We start from the raw sequence: 14,280 nt of genomic DNA, 5'->3' as shown, positions 1-14,280 counted from the left end.
TGGGCCTTTTACTTTGCCATGTTCCTGGAGTCTGGAGCAAGTAAGATGTAGAGTTTAGCAGCAGAGTGCTCCATCAGCATCAGGATAGTGAGTGAATCTGTCTGTCCTCATGTGTGGTGAGCTGTCTCTATTTATGCCATGAAATGACCTCATAAAGGGGGTGTGTGGGCCGGTTTAGCCTAAGCTTGCCCCTTTGAAAGGTGATTGGGTCAGAGTCTACTCTCTGCCTTGATAGGAGGAGAGAAACAGAGTGTCATCTTTATGGTGCGATTTTATGAGGCTGAGAATCCAACCCTTAGCCCCTGGAACAAAAAATCTACTTTTGACACAATACATATTTACACATGTGCAACCTCTATAAAAATAACATATACAGATTACATATTTTACATAGCAGCTATTCCTCAAAACCCTGCAGCTGCGGGATCTTGTCTCCGCTTTTCACAGAATTTTGCCCTTTTCACTATGAACACAATGTCCAATTTTTAAGCAAATTTCTGCAAGTGTGCGTGTTTAACATGGGAATAAGTGTATAAAGTTCATAATTCTAGCAGAAATACATTTTGCGTAAAATCACATTTCTTGCCATTGCTGTCCAGAACATCTCCCACAGTTCTGGCGCTTCTTCACCCGTGCAGCCAGAAATTACATTAACAACTCTGTTATTTTTATATTTTTCACAATTTGAAACAGAAAGTTATCAGTCTTTTTAAAATGTGTTCTTTGTCCTTGTTAAGCAACAAGAGGTTATTTGGCTCCACCCCTTGGTCTCTCCCTGGAATCCCAGGAGCCATCCTCCAAGTTTGTTCCTTGCAGAGGCCATTTACGACTGTCTTCACACTTCGAATTTCCTACTCTGCAGCTTGTCATTTTTCCTTTTGCCTCTGTAAACCAGGTTCTTTCCTGCCCTGTAATTAACACTTCTCGGTCATTTCCTGCTGGGGGGGAAATACCTTCCTTCTGTGAGAAAAACCTGTTATTCAGGTTCTGTAGCTTCAGCCAGGTTTAAATTAATTGTTAAATTCTGTGGCCTTTTCCTTAGCACAAAACAACCTTGTTGTCTCAAAAAACTGCTAGAATTCACATTCAAGATTTTAACCCATGGGATCAAAACAATTACAGTATGAGTTACTATCAGTAACAGGCCTCTTAGATTGCAAACATTTGATTTTCAGTTTACAAATGTTAAAGTTTAATCAGGCAGGCCCCTGACAGCTGTCATCACAGCAGCCCTCTGCTGCACAGAGATTTTTGACAGATCCACAGACAGGCCACTTTTGCTGTGGAAATCTCTTTATGCTTTCCGCTTTTCAGGACCTTGTAAGTTCAAAATGATTTCTTAAACTAAGTGAATTGTAGCACCCAGTGAGAATTCTAAATATTTGAAAGTGTTCTGTACCGGCATTCTGAAGTTTCAGCAACAAAGAAAAGTCATTTCAAGCAATCTTTGGAGTTTCCTTTAGCAAAGCACTGCTTTTTCATTCTGCACTCCACTTTCAATGGTTGTGGGGCTCAGTGACACATTTCAGTAGTGAGAGCTCTTTTACACCACTGACAACATGCGTGGCAGATTTGGCAGCCATCTTTTTGTGCTTTGAAAAAGCACGATTTTCAGGGGTTTTGGCATGCACAAGGGTTTTGCGGCCATTTTGTTGTTTCGGGCACCATCATAACAGAGTGATGCAGCATAGCAGAGCAAAAGTGGGTCAATACATCCCACAGCATTCAGACAATGATCATTGGCGGCACACCAATCTTGAATGACAGTTAGGCAATCAGAGATGAGAGAGGGAGAGGAGGTGGCCTGAGGGCAGCTTGAAAATGAGTTGAGTGTCGTCAGCGTAGCACTGGAAATTTGAGCAGAAAATGGCAATGCATTGGGCAAGAGTTGCCAGGTATTGGTTGAAAAGCCAGGGCGAGAGGTTAGACCCCTAGGGAACACCACAGGCAGAGAGGAAGATAGATGTTAGGAAAGACCCAAGTTGAACCTGGGAGGGTCAATCAGAGAGAAAAGAGGTCAGCCAGGCCAGAGCCTTTTCAGTGATACCCAGGTTTTCACAGAGATGGTTGAGCAGGATGGTATGGTTGACCGTGTTGAAGGCAGAAGAGAGATTGAGGAGGATGAGGACAGAGGGAATGTTAGAGTCAAGGTTGGGGAGCAGATCTTCACAGATGTTCAGGAGAGCAGTTCCCATGCTTCTGGCAGCTCTGAAGCTAGACTGGTGGTCATGGAGACAGCCAACAGAATTGTAATGAAGGTTAAGCTGAGAGATGGCCAACTTTTCCAGGAGCTTGCCCAGAAAGGGAGTAATGGAAATTGGACGATAGTTAGCTGGACAAGAAGGATGAGCTGTGGGTTTCTTGAGAAGAAGATGCACAAGGGAGTGCTTCGGGGGGGGAGGGGTTCCTGAGGCAAAGAAGCAAGCAAGGATGACAATGTGGTCCTTGATGGTTTTAGAGGAACAGGGATGAACCTGTTTGACAAGGCTTTCATAGATCAGACTTGTCTAGCGACCTCGTCAGGGGAGAAAAGAGGAAAGGACGAGAAGGATGGTGGGGCGGTGGCTAAAAGAGGGTCAGCAAGCACAGATGGAGAGGGGAGAGGAGGGGTGAGGGTGGAGAGGGTGGACAGGATGTCCTGGGTTTTTTTAATGAAGTGAGAGGAAGTGAGAGGCAAGGGCATTGCAAAGAGCCTGGGAGGCAACAGGAGGGGTAGAGACCGCAGCAGGGTTGGCCAGCTCCTTGCAGATTTTAAAGCATTTGGCTGAGTTGTTAGATGCCGCAGAGACACAAGCTTGAATGTGGACTCACTTCCTGGTGAGGACAGAGAGTCGGTATTGCCTTTGTAGCAAGCGACAGGCCAGTTTGTCAGAGGATGAACAGGAAGCCCTCCATTTCCTCTCAGCCATCCTACACTTACGTTTAAGTGTAGGTAGGTCAGAGTCATACCAGGAATTGCACTTGGCTTTGGACTTCAAACGGATCCTCAGGCCAGGGGCAAGAGCATCAAGAGTATCAGAAATTGAAGAATAGAGCAGAGACAGGCCTGTGTCAGGATGTGAGACAGCCAGAGGTGGGGGTGGGGGGTTGAGTGGCAGCAAAAGCCTGAACTGACACACGCTTCATGGGCCGGATGTCCGAGAAGGTAGGTGGCAGTGTTTGGGTAGGCTTGGCTTGGGGGAAGAGAGGGAGAGATGAGAGGAGAGGAGAGGAGAGAGTGATCGCTCCAGGAGAGAGGAGTGGTCAGAGGGATGGAGAGGGGGAGGTCAGAGGAGTTCAAGACATTGAGTGTGTGCCCTGCAGAGTGAGTCGGGCCAGAGGGGAGGATGGACAGGGAGAGGGAGTCGCAGAGGTCACAGAAGAGTACAGAGGAGAGTCTAAATGTACATTGAGGTCACCGAGGAGGAGGAGTTCAGTGGTAGAGACCAGGAGGGAGGAGCAGAGATCCACCCACTCTGAGAGAAATGAGGTGATTTGACCAGGAGGCCGGTAGATGGTAGCCACAGTAAGAGAATGGGTAGGCGAGAGAGAAAGCCTACATACAAGACATTCAAAGGAGGAGGAGTTCTGAGTGGGAATGATAGAGGCAGGAATCCACTCAGGAAAGATCAGGGTTACCCCCCCCCACCGGACCGGGAGGATCTGGGTGCAGAGAGGATCTTGTAGCCATCAGGGAGGAGAGTGTCAAAGCTTGTGACAGAGCTGGCCGTGAACCATGTCTCAGTAAGACCAAGGACATCAAGGTCTAGTTCTTCAAGGAGGTGGCAGATGTCAGAGGAGTGTTTGACAGCAGAGCGAGAGTTGAGAGTGGCAATATGAAGAAGGTTGCTAGCCTTAAAGACCTTCCGGGGAGGGGTACAGATCAGAGGTACGCCCTGCGGAGGCGAAAGAGCCCTAGGAGGTGCAGAGGAGGAGGAGGAGAGAGAGGCAAGGTAGCCAAAGGGGGAGAGGAGGGAACAGCAGGAGATGAGAGGAAAAGTGTGTGAATACAAGAAACCCTGGTGGGAGAGTATACCAGGCAATAAAAAGTTTGTTAATACAAGAAGCCCTGGCAGGAGAGTATCCCAGGTAACTACAAGTGTGTGAAATTAAGAGGGTAGAGACAACCCTGGCAGGAGAGTACGTAAGTATCCTGACAAATCAAAGGACAAAGATAACAATGTATTGTTGTGGGTATTGATCAAGAGGAAAAAACAGAACTGTTATTTTCAAGAGTATATGAAGATGGGTTGTGGGTAAGGGAGACACCTTCTCAATTAAGGAGCAATATCCTTGAGAGATTTTTTGTTGTAGTTACTTATTGCTTTATCCAGTTGAATATTTGTAAAACACTGAAGGCCAAAGACATTATCCTTTTCACTTTAAACTTCATTTCCTTAGAATGTGAGCATCATAATAGTAGTTCGGATACACAACGGTTTTGCTTTGGACATTCTGATGCCGACAGATCCTTTGTTTTGAGTTTAGGTTGGGAAACACCTCTATTGCAGGGCCAGCCAGGCATTTGCCCAACCCCTTTAATTTATCTATTAAAGTCTTTAGCCAAAACCATGGCTAACTTGTGTCTGGGTTTCATTCCTGACTCCTCACAGGTAGCAGGTTCAGGGATCCCTGGAAAGGATGGTAACAATACTGAGTTAACTGCACAGAGAACCTGCACAACATTATGCATGTTCTTACCCAGCTTCTTCACTGGGACACTGTGATGACAGAATTATTCCAAGGGCTAGTTGTAAGTGCTACTATTGCCTTCTGCAGTGATGACTGAATCACTAGAGCAATTCCTTCTGTTTCTGAGTTTAAATGTTACCGGGTAATTCTTGGTCATTGTTTGGAGGAATCCATCCATATACAAACAAACTCTGCATTGTGTATACACCTTAATTCGTGTTGTCTGTAGACCAGAGTTAATCTGGAAGCTGGGTTAGAATTAAGTGAGTTTTGGGGGCAAGTGAACATTGTTGGAGTATGGGGAGTGTGGTGGAGCCTCCTGTCGAGTCGCTAGAACAGCATCAGTATTGTTAGCAGGAACTGCAGGAAACACTCCATAAAGGTGTGCAATATATGGAACAATTCAATGATATGATATGATATGACATTTATAATGTGCCTATACACAAGTGCTTCAAGGTGCGACGAGGCAAGGGAGGGGAAATAGAGGGAAGACAGACAGTGGCCCTACTAGGCCAGGTGAGATTGAGATCGCGCAATGTAAACAACAGATCTCATCCTGGAAAACTAACATGAGATGAGGGACACAACAGAAATGTAATTGAGTCTGTTATGGGACATAACATTACCATCAGAGGCTTTGGTAAAAGTATGTTGTAAAGACTTATTGGAAATGCCAATAGCATTGATAGTGGTGGTGGAAAGAGGAACATTTGGGAAGCTTTCAGATGACATGGCTGACTTACTAGCTAAACAATGTGACTCCGATTTCCCCCTTTAAGCACAGTGCAAATAGGGTCTTTCTTGATCAATAGGTATCAAAGGCTTCATGATGAGGTTATGATCTCTCAGGGTCTCCCAATAGTGGTCATCAATTGGGACATTGGGTGCCGTACTGTCTTACCTAATGGATGGTGCACCTTGGTTCGGTAACAAGGTGTATCTGGGAATGGGGAATAGAAGTTCATTTGATGTCTATTGGGACATTCATTTTTCCAATCACTCTCCAGTTTACAATAATAACAAGCGGTGGGGCTCCTAAAACCTGTTCCCTGAATATTCTATGCAATTCATTGAACGTCTACCTGTGCAGCGTCCTCCCCAGTCTCCTCGCTGAAGACCTCTTTCCCAGTCCTGGATATTCTGCCCTTTTATGTTTTGCAACCGTAATGCTTGAGTTTATTTACAGTATTTGCTTTCCTCTGCTCCTGACAATCCAGCCATTGGTTGCCCCCCCATAACCAATCGAGATTAAGGTTTCATCTTTCATCTAACACATATTATTTTCAGTTGCCGCTGCACTTTTGACAGTAACTCTTGAACAAAAGTGTTAGCTACAGCCTCTTGTGCAGTGTTCACAGCTCCATTATCACTGAATGCTGCGTAAATACCACCTTAAACCTGTCGAGGTAGTCAGTGAGGGACTTGCTTTGTTTTGTTTACAAAAGTGATTTTTTCTCAAATCTGTCTTTTGGGGGCAAACCTCAGGAACCAATTTAACAAGGCACCTTGGGCACATGACATGTCAGTTCTCCTTCTATTCCAGGGTCTGCTACTGGCTGGCCCGCTTTGCTGTGCAAGTCATTGCCTTAACTCAGATGGCATCATTATTCACATGAGTTGGTTCATATCAGCCCACACGTGATTATAAACCTGTATCACTGTCTCCAGTTCCTCGTCAAATTGTTGTGGTTCTTCTCGAATGCTGGGAAGGTCTTTCATTACGTTTCTGAGATCCCCTGCATTTACACTCACTATGCATTCCTATCTTCTAAATTCCCTGAGATGGTCTTGCAGTGTTGGCTGGGTGCTCCCATAGTTTTTACCTTTCTGGATTAGAGAAAAATCAAAGAGCAGCAAAAAGGGAAAGCTAGAGGTGATAGACCTGAGCCTCAGGACGGATGTTCTCCCATTATCCAAGTCTGAAGTTTATGGTGGATGGTCTGTTGGGCTGGGCAATGCAGCTGTAATGGGATGAAAGAGTTGGGTGCATATTGGCAAAAGGGTTATTGAGTGACAGGCAGTTGTGAAGGTCTGGGTGGCAGGGTATTACATGAGGGATTAAGTCTGAGCTGGGACAGACTATCAGGATGTATTCCCTGTATTATGGATTACACAAAAGGACCCTGTTGGTGTACAGGAGTTAAAATATTCATTGGAAGGCTGTCCTATTTATTTTATTTTATTTATTTTATTTATTATTTAGTGAGATGCTTACAATGGGGTGAGTTTGAGGGACATTCTGACCAGGTTGGGTAGGGGATTAAATGGAACAGCCACTGGGGACAATACATAAGTGGAATACATTGATGTAGGACAACCAACCTATGGCATTTTTAAGTGCAGGTAGGCAGCATGACCAGCTGTGCTCGAGATGTGACCATAATGGGTGAAGTGCTACAGTGGAGGCAGAGGAAGTGAGGCTGAGAGGCAGGATAGAGGCGAGGGGACAAATGTTAGCTAGCAGGCACATGAGAGGTAGGTTAAGAGGGTAACACAGAGGTGAGGAGGTAAGCTTTTACTTTGGTTTTAAACAAAGACGTGTGGACTGTTTTTCGGGTGTCTGATGGAAGAGAATTCTATGCAAGTGGAGCAAGAAGAGAGAAAGAGCCGAAGTGAGAGGAAGCACAGGGAGGAGGAGGAGCTGCAACGGTTGTCGAGGAGGCAGAGCAGAGATTATGAGAAGGTTTGTAGAGTTCAATAGAGGAAGATAGATACAGTGGTTCCTTACCGTGGATAGATTTGGGAACCAGGTGAAGACATTTAAATCTGGCCCTGTTTTGCACCGTCAGCAATCCAGCCTGGTGACAGTACAAGGAAGTAGGTTTGAAGTGAGGGAGGCCAAAGAGCATTCTGGCACAGTAGTCCAGTTCAGAGAAGAGAAGTGTGGTTAAGAGATGCTTGGCGGTGTTGAAAGGAAGGAGGTGCCTAGTTTTCCTAATATTTAGGAGGTTGAAGCGAGCTGCTGTTCCAGTTTTGGAGATGAGAGTAGAGAAGGTGTCAGAAGGGTGATAGATCACGCCGATGGTTTCTTATCCAGTTTCCAGTGGGAAATGGATAAGCAGAAGGAGAGATGAGAGAGCGCTTTTGGTAGGGAAGAAGAGCAGCTCGGTTTTGGTAGAGTTTAAGATCTGAGAGTGAAAAGCCACCCAATATTTATTGGCAGAGAGACAGTTTGAAATTTAAATATAGAGATCAGTGGAGAGTCCAGGAAAATAGAAGAAGAGTTGGGTGTCATCCACAAAGAGTTGGTGCAAGAACCCAAAGGAGTGGAGGAGATTAGTGCCCCAAGAGCAGATGTGTAGAGAGTAAAGAGGAGCAGGCCCAAGACAGAGCCTTGTGGAACACCAACAATTAGAGGAGTGAGTTGAGAGGTGTTGTTGCTCCAAGAGATAAATAATTGCCAAGGTGCAAGGCAGGATTCAATCCAGGCAAGGGCTTGATTATAAATCCAAGAAATAAAGAGAGTTCTAAAGAGATCAGAGCGATCAACAGTGTCAAAGGCAGCAGACAGGTCAAGGACGATTAGGACAGAGGATACGTTGGCTTGCTTAGCAGAGGCAATGAAGATGGAGACATTCATGAGAGCAGTTTCTGTGCAGTGACAGGAGTGGAAACCTGTTTATTGGAGGTCTCAAAGTTTGTGGATGTCTAAGAAATTGGTAAAACGGTTGAACACACCCCATTGGAGCACTTTAGAGTAGTGTGGAAGAGGGACACAGGACAAAGGTTAACCGGTAGTTTCGGGTCAAACCCAGGCTTTTTGGGAGGGGGTGACCGTGGCTGCTTTGAAAACAGTGGGAAAGCAAACAGAGTTGAAGGACAGGTTGAAGAGTTCAGCAAGGTGAGAGGCCACTAAATGGGTAATGGACTTGAGTTTCTGAGGAGCAAGAAGGTCTGATGAGGCACAAGAGGACTTAGGGTTTATCAGTAGAGATGGGACTTTGTCAGTATTAGTGTGACTAAAGTGTGAGATAGAGGCAGAGGATGACGGTAGGGTCGGCGGAGTGTAACATGTAGGAAGAGGGAGTGTGAGGAAGGTCAGGAGAATCTCTCTAATTTTGGAAATGTTTGCAGTGAAGTATACAGCTAGGTCGTTTGCTATGAGAGTAGAGCTGATAGTCATAGATTTAGGAGGAGTGGGTTTAGGGTGCCCTGCGAGTTGTGTAAAGTTCCCTTTTCGCTTTATCAAGAGTGGACTTAGAGTGTTCAAGGCAGAGAGGTAGTGTTACAGGTCCTCATGAGCGGGGGGTACGCCTCCATTTGTGAAGCAGCCAATGCATGTCTGTTCGGAGAGAGCGTGTGAATGGGGTGACCCATGTTTGAGGATACTGCGACTTAGGGATGAAAGTAAGCAGTGGGAAGTGAAAGGAGAACAAGTCAAATAGTAGGAATTAGAAGCTGGACAATGCAGTGTTAGTGGAAGAGGCATCGGGTGTGAAGGGGCAGAGTGAGAACTGTAGGTCAGAGGGAATGGGGAGGAATGGCAGAAGGTTTACATTTCCTTTTAGTAATATTTGAAGCGTGTAGTGAGCAAAGGTCAGAGGGTCTGAAGGTGGTGAAAACAATTGAGTGATCAGATATGGATAATGTGACAGTAGTATTAGTGGCTGAGAGAGACGTGGAGATGAATAAGCAATCCAAAGAGTTACCTCCTGTGTGGGTGGGTAGGTTGGTTATGGATAGAGTGGAGTGCAGAAAACACTGAAGTTCAGATTTCTGAGAAATGATTGGAGAGGGAAGGTTAAAGTCACGTAAGAGAATGAGGTGATGTTTAGTGGAAAGAGAATCAAGGAGTTGCTCAAAATCATCAAAGAAAGGCCCAGTGGGACCAGGAGGGCGATAAATGGAGATGATGTGAACTGAGTGAGGCATAGCAATAGTAGAGATATAGGAGAGGATGTGGCATTGGAAGTGTGTGAGGCATTGAGGTGGGACGAGAGTAGGGGTTCGACGCCTTCATCTCTGCCAGTCAGTGGAGGAGATTTCATGAAGTATTTTGGAGAGGTAGGGCCGCCAGAAAGGCAGTGTCGGATGGAGAAATCCAATTTTCATTGATAGCCAGAAGATCTAGAGGAGGACAGCAGGAGTGAAAATAATCAGTGAAAAAGGAGGTTTGTTTTGCATACAGACTGAGCATTACAGAGTGCAATGCTTAGTTGATAACATGAATCTTCCTCTGGAGTAGTGGGTGCAGCGCTTTGCTGTGAAGGGTAGGGGCTTTTGGGTTGGGAAACAGCAGTGCATTAGGGAATTGAGATAAACAATTTTGCTGTGGTCTATTAGGACAGTCAACATTTTAGTGACACTCCTGTTTACAAAACGTGCATGCAGTACCATTACTTGGTGCTAGATCTTTGAATCTTTGCAGACTCTCTCCCTCAGCCCCTCCCCACCCTAGCACATTTCCCATGACAGAGCCCACCCCACTGTCCTGACAGCTTTGTAGCTGTAATGCCATACGTTTCACTTCACCATTATGTTTCCTTTGCCCTTGGAAGCCACACAAGGATTTGCTACAGTCAACAGTTCAGCCAGTGGTTTTGTCAGGAAAACTATGCATAATGCTTTTAAACTTCAGCAGAGCTGTAGTTTAGGTTGCAACACTTCAACAAAGACCACAGTTATCACCTTCTGTGTGGATTTGTTAATGCCATAAAGTTACGCAAATGGAATCTGCAGTCTGTCTGAAATGTCCGTGGGAAACGAGCCTTGGTTTTGCGTGCAGTTGTGTATTTTCACTAGTTTCTTAGGGGAAAACTCGGGGACAGCAGCTACTAAATTGACTCTTGCATTTGTTCAACAGCCAGCAAGATTAATCTCATAAGCAAATTCATATCTGCCCAAGATTGTCTGCCACTTTGCATAACAGCCTGTAGTTCTTGTGTGAATTGTTCTTCCCTTATGTTTGGAAAGTCGTTTTCCGCATTTCTAAAATGCGCTGTGGTCAATAGGGCACGTACAGTGACTCCATGTGTCTCATCCTCAGTATGTCCCAGAACTTGCTTGAAAGGGGCTTGGGCCTTGGGCATTACGGGACTGCGCTGCATCCTGCATCTAGCGGTCGATGGGCCCAATGGGAGTGGCTGAGGAATTGCAGCCGCCTTCTTCCCAGCCTCAGGAATGAGCTAGCGGGATTCACAGCAATCACTGCTACTGCTGTAGCACCTGTGGTGGATGAGCGGGGAGGTACGGCTTGCGGTTGTGGGCCAGGCTGTTCAGATGTGGCAGCTTGCTGTGGGTATACTTGAACATGTAGCAGACATAGTCAATTACAATGTCTGCAGCTTCTCCCTTCTTTGCTTCCTTAACTGGAAAGGGATAAAGTGAAGTAGATGGTGGAAGCAAGGAGGTCGTGTGTACTTTGAGTTTTGATGGTAGATTGCGAGCCCGAATATTTTTATTTTTTTATAATATCATGTAAGCTCCTCAATCGAGGTGCAGCATGTCTTTTGAAGGATTCCTCAAACCAATCAATATAAGCTCCCCATTGCAGACATTTCAACATTCCAACTCACCTGGGCGAGAGATTTCATCAGAGAAATTAGGAGTTGCATATTTTCCCATAGGGATGCATTGGGGCTATAAGTATTTTAGGTGGGAGAATGTGAAAAATAGCGATATTTTTTCACGAAAAGTCGGGAGTCTCCTGCCTAAATCGGGATGGTTGGCATGCATGCCATTGATTCTAACCAATCTACCACTTTTTTGCATCGTGTGCTCGTTTCTCTAGGTTCCAATGACCCCCTCCTCCTTCCACCACCCATTGCTTTCAGAACCCACTCACATGGGAGGGCCCCGGTGTTACCTGCTGCTGCCCCATTAAGAAGAGGCAGAGCCTGGAGAGGAGAGTGGAAAGGAAAGTGAGGAGCCTGGGGGAGGAAGTTTAGTACACAGTTGTAATCTAATAAAGATAGATGTTCCAAAAGTGCTCTGGTGTCGCGTCCTTGATTTTCCGCGGACCTCAGGCCCAACACCCGGTGTTGTTGGAGTCAACTGAAGTCCCAGACCCTATCTGGGGCGTTTTAATTCTTATTAATGTCATTGTTTCAATTCCCAGGATGCAGCATAATGTAACGCTTTCCAGATACCATACAAGTACATTCAGTCCTGACCTGACCTGATTTTGTATGTTTTTATTATGACGCCAAGAATACCCCATCTGCGTCTGACCCCTGTTGCTAGTTAAAATATTGGTTTGGTGCAAGCCTAAAGAGACTCTAACTTTACAGGTAAAGTAAACCCTTCTCTGAAAGCCCTGATAATAAATTGCAAAATGTCTCCTGCCTATCAGGAGTGGTCCCAGGGTCTTAGGAGGCAAGCAGACCGCACTCCAGCTGCTCTGTCACCAGGCGTTGCAATCCGACACCCCGGCATAAAACTGTCGAACAGAGCAAACGCGACTCTTCAGGTTCAGTTTTCAAAAGGGCACAGCGTCAGAATGTTTCACTACAACACAAGAAAACAATCCAAAAAGAGCACCCCCGTCAGAGAAAGTGGACGCCAACAGAGAAAGTGAACCCCCATCAGAGAAAGTGAACCCCCATCAGAGAAAGTGAACCCCCATCAAAGAAAGTGAACTCCCATCAAAGAAAATGAACCCCCATCAGAGAAAGTGAACCTCATCAGAGAAAGTGAACCCCCCATCAGAGAAAGTGAAACCCCAACAGAGAAAGTGAACCCTCAACAGAGAAAGTGAACCCCCATCAAAGAAAATGAACCCCCATCAGAGAAAGTGAACCGCCATCAAGGAAAGTGAACCCCCCATCAGAGAAAGTGAACCCCCCATCAGAAAAAGTGAACGCTGATCAGAGAAAGTGAACCCCCATCACAGAAAGTGAAGCCCCATCAGAGAAAGTGAACCCCGACAGCTGAAATCAAACCCTTTAGACTTTTTGACACACTAATGAACTAGAAGCAGTTCATCATTTCGCTTAAGATAGGGCTTCTCATGAACTTGCACAGTAATATTTTATCAACACAACACTACCTCCTCTCTGAAAATCCTTACATGTTCCCGGACAATGGCACCATCACTCGCCTTCACATCCTCGCTCTATCAAGGTTATTTGCACTTTTATAATTCACCATTCCCGCTGTGCCTTACTGGCCCTGCCACTTTCTGACTGCAATGCCTTGTGGGTTTTACAGCTTGTTAGGGCCAAGATATGCCTCATAATACCAATATAAGCTTCTGCGTGCCAATAAACATAGCCGCGCTCCCGACACCTTCATTATTTCACGGTTTATAACATGGCCGCTACGGAACTCCTTCCCCTACAATGGATGTGGCGCACTATAAAAGGCTGTTCATTTTTAATATACTACGGATTCTTTTTGAGTAGGCCTCCAACCCATCTCGCACCCAACCTCCACAAACACCCCGTGTCATAATGGACTAGGAACCAGGCCGGTGTGCATCAATAAGATATTTATTAATGTATTATTTATTATTTAATGGAAAAGGAAAATCAAACAATTTCACAGCCACCAATGTTGTGGAAACACTACTGCAGTGATCGATACAGAACAATTAGGTTAAGATGTCCTATTGCAATTCACACAGTTCTTTAATGGCAAACATGAGAAAAAAATCTATTTTTACAAATTGATGGCCCCAATGGTTTAGCACTCCCCCCGCAATACTCACGCCCAAACATCAGCTAAACAAATTCCTTTTAATGGAAGGCAGTGGCAAGGAGAAGAAATAGAGAGAGAAAATCGGATTTGGAGTAAAGCCCACCACCACAAGATGGGAAGCTAGCAGAGAAAGTGAAAACCTGTTTTTGGAGCAAAATGCCAGAATGGGATTTTGATTTTACTCGCAATTGCTATGGGACAGAATGAAAGGAAATTCGAATTGCTTACACTTTAGGAGATTTGAGAAAGTTTATAGAATACTAATCAGCACACAAGGGCAAACATAGAAATGAAGGGGGAAAAAAATCGGTTTTGGGATAAAGCAAATGCAAAAGGGAAAAATACAGTGGCAAATGGAAATGTGTTTACCCTGAGTTTACAATGACAGGCAGTTCAGCCAAGGCTTTAGATTAAAATAAGAAAATCGGGTTTCAATGACAAGGATAGAGGCACTTAACAGGTAGACTTCTAGGCAAAAGGGATTGCTCACAACGGAGCAACGGTTTGGGTTTTATAAGACAGATGCAAATGGAAACTCGTTTGGTAATGCACACAATACACTGACAAATTTGGTTGTCAGTTACTAGGAAACTAATTCTTTTGAGGCCACTTTAATGACTATAATAATTAAATACAACACCAGGGACAAGATGGTTAATTTCGAATTTCAACAATCTTGAACCGTGAATTTCAATGGGGAATTCATTGATTTACTTAAAAAATATACTAAGGATTTACACAGAGAACTGAGAGGATTTTAAAGGAGATATGCTAACATACAAAGGCTACTAATAGATTCTTCTATGTGAAGGTGACTGAATTACACTGGCATTTTTGGGGTTTTCAATGGGGGTTTCAATGGGGGAAATTGAATGTAATGCTACAAAAAGGAAGGGCTTATGCAATTTAGGGCTGAGGTGTATGCTCCTTACAAAGCAAGCCTTGGTTTGGGATTCAGGAAAGCAAGCT

Source organism: Ambystoma mexicanum, chromosome 9 (assembly GCF_040938575.1).
Source record: "Ambystoma mexicanum isolate Mex_15411 chromosome 9, UKY_AmexF1_1, whole genome shotgun sequence".
Lineage (NCBI taxonomy): Eukaryota > Metazoa > Chordata > Amphibia > Caudata > Ambystomatidae > Ambystoma > Ambystoma mexicanum.
The sequence above is the reverse complement of the archived record's forward strand: the minus strand, read 5'-3'. Positions refer to the sequence as shown.